Genomic DNA, 3,398 nt, shown 5'->3' on the forward strand with positions numbered 1-3,398 from the left:
ATATGTGACGTTCCATTTATGTGCATCATATTGAACAGAAATTTAAACTACTTTTTCGAACTGTGTGTGAAGACATGTTTGCTATGCATATAATCAGCGTTTTATAATATATGAACTGATGTTGCTGATTCTATTTTTAGAATATAAAATAGGTCGTTAAAGCTCACAGAACGCAGTAGGCTCTGTCCGCGAACTGTTCATTTTGTTTTCGCTATCGCTGATTTCATCTGTGTTCCGCATATTTTCTAATTGTCCCACACAGTTCGAAAAAAGTAGTTTAAATTTCTGTTCAGTATGATGCACATAAATGGAGCGTCACATATCATATAAGTTTACATTATATATCATGTAAAGTTCTGACACACTTCATGCAATGTAGCAAATATTGTATACAAAAGCCCATCTTTGTAAACAACATTGTTTACAACTTGCTCGGCTGCGTGAAATGAAATTTAAGTTTACGTGAATGAATGTTTACATCACTATTAAAATTCAGAATTGTTATCTGTGCAAGTCAATTAGATTTCGCGTGTAGATAAGTGTAAATTAATATCCAGCACGTTTTAAGACGATTTTTTAGTGATATTGTAATCAACGCGACAAGAATTTGTTTCGAGCAGCTGTGTTGCTGTGGCGTTGCGTTGTTTGGTTTTTCCTTTTGCTTGTTTTTGGTGCTTTGCCTCCCCCCCTTTCGATTCTTGGTACTGGCGTTCTGCATTCCGAAGGATGCACGCGAATGAGGTTTTAGGCAAAAATTCTGTGCGAATGAAAAATGTGAAGAAGTGTATGTTAAGCTCATAATCAGCATTTTATAATATATGAACAAGCTATGCACAATGTTGCTGATTTTATTTTTAGAATATAAAAAAGGTTGATAAAGCTCACAGAACGCAGTAGGCTCTGTCCGCGAACCGTTCATTTTGTTTTCGCTGTCGCTGATTGCATCTGTTTCCGCATATTTTTTAATTGTAACAAGTCAAAAAAAAATGAAACAACATTTTAATAGTAAGCGCAATATATATCACAAGAACAAAAATCACCGCAAATTAAAAAAAAAATATGAGGGTTGAACCACTATACATACTTATTTTGCGCTAAATTTTTTTTCTCAGTCTGCCTCAGTGTGCCGCAGCTGTGCCGGCAGTGCTGAGAAGTCCTTGAACTGACTTTAATTGGCCTGTGAATAATGCCTTGTTTGGCAACCCGGTATTTTAACAGCGCTTGCTTTTGTTTTGTTTTTCGAAACCTGAGATGACGCGGGAGTAGGAAGAACATTTTTGTTCCGAGATACAGACATGCGGGTGGAGTTTCACCTAGTACGCGTCTACGTTGAGTGAGGAAACGTTCTAGGCTTTCAACAGCGGTTATTATCGTAGGCTGTCCCGAGTGATAAGTAAAGCATAGTGAAGTGACGTGACATTTTCTCAACCCTTCCCTTCTCTTTGCTTGCCAATGTGTGCTAATAAACAAAGATCAATTTCAATGATCGGAAACGGTATCGGCGGTGGCCAGGACGGGCCGCACAACAAGCGCCTCTGTACCGGTCAGGAGATGATCGAGACGGTTCCACTCAATTGCCGGAACAACAACAACATCAACGTAACAGATTAGCCTCGGCGAAAGCGCGAGGTAGCAACCCGGCCCAACCATATCCTGCTGTACAGTATCATTAATCCAGTCTATCATGTGGACGTTCTACACACCATCTGCTCACCCAACGGACAAGTGCAAAGTATCAAGATATTCAAGAAGAATGGAGTCCAAGCTATGGTTGAGTTTGACAGTATTGAATCCGCCACCAGAGCCAGCGATGCATTGAACGGCTGTGAAATCTACTCCGGTTGATGCACACTGAAGATCAACTAAGTCAAGAAAACTCAATGTTTACAAAAACGACACGGACTCCAGTTGGGCCTTAGTAAAATTTGTATGGTTATTTTGCTTAAGGACGTGTTCAGGGTATGGTATTGTGTATTAGGGGGACTACACATTGAAAGCAGCCGTCTCCAAGGATGCCTGCAACGGACAAGCCCCGTTGCTACACGATCCTACCATCTTCGGCAAAAGGCCGACCCCGTACAACGACCGTCAATCATTAGTCAACCATGATCCTGAACCAGCCCTTCTGGGAGCCGGTGGAGGAAACGGATTTGCTGGAAACTGGAAACCAACACCGGCCGGAACACACCATGGACTGATGAAAAACGCACCGCTGACCCGAAAGAAACCAGCCAACTTCATTCAACCATCACAGCAACAGGGCGCAGTGATGATGGTCTATAGTACAGACTCGATAACAACACAGCCATCATCGGTAAGCTGTTCAATCTGTTCTGCCTGTGCGGACATTTTATCTGGATAAAGTTCCTAAAGACCAAAGAGCATCCAGCACTTAAACAACATTCCAATCGGAAATGATGGTAGCAAAATTCAGATTGCATTTTCCAAGCAGAACTACTTGTAAGAGTCCACCTACCCCTACACCCTGCCGTACAATTCGATCAGCTTCAAAGGCTACAGCGCCTCCAAGAACAGTCGCTTCCTTTCCCGAGCAAGATTCTCCACTTTTTCAATACCCCACCCGGTATGCCCGAGAATCTGCTGTTAACTACATTCAACACCAAGGACTGCTACCTGCCGCAAGTGCGAATGTTCCCACTTAAATCGGAACGTTCCTTTTCCGGATTGGTCGAGTTCCCGAGCGTAGCCCTGGCGGTGAACGCCATCATGAAGTGCAATCACCGCGCGATCGATCACAAAGGCACAAAATTCCCGTTCATTATGAAGCGATGCTTTTCCTCGTCCAAGACGATGAACGGTGCTTGGAGCAACGAGAAGATCGAAAACATGGGCATAGGCTTGGCACCGGCACCTGGCAACCCAATATCAGTAGCGGCCGCGACAGCCTCTGCCGTGGCAGCAGCGTTTGGTGGTGTGACGCCCATTTCGGTGACGGGCAACTGTCTCAAATCCGAACACGATCCATGTCCTTAGAAGGAAAGCAAAAGCAACGACGAGACTTGGTGGAGATTCACAGTTGTGTTTTGAAAAAAAAAAAATTGATTATATTGGGGCAACATCTATAACAAATTTCGACACATGCACACTGCGCGGGCGCAGGAAAAGTTCAGTGTTGCCAGTAATCAGAAAAATTGAAACCATGGGTGCCAAACAGTGCCAATGACTGTGCCCAGGTGTGCCCTAGCTTATTTTTGGCACACAGTGCGGAGTAACCAACCCCTTGGGTTAAACGTGAAAAATCCATATCAAATGGAATCGAATCCAGTCGGAACCAGTGTGAAAGTGTAACTGTGCAGTGGAAAGGGTTGAATTTCACCAGGAAAGTGCCCGATCCGGGACGAAAATCATGATTGAATCCTTCCGGGGAGGTCATTTTA

General features: G+C 43.6%; 1 pseudogene; it reads left to right on the forward strand.

Moving 5' to 3' along the window:
• Positions 1-1,482: 1,482 nt before the first annotated feature.
• Positions 1,483-2,994, forward strand: LOC135714321 (heterogeneous nuclear ribonucleoprotein L-like; annotated as a pseudogene).
• The last annotated feature ends 404 nt before the right edge of the window (positions 2,995-3,398 follow it).

Source organism: Ochlerotatus camptorhynchus, unplaced genomic scaffold (genome assembly GCF_037179485.1).
Source record: "Ochlerotatus camptorhynchus isolate MF236.1 unplaced genomic scaffold, CSIRO-AGI_Acam_v1.1 ptg000639l, whole genome shotgun sequence".
Lineage (NCBI taxonomy): Eukaryota > Metazoa > Arthropoda > Insecta > Diptera > Culicidae > Ochlerotatus > Ochlerotatus camptorhynchus.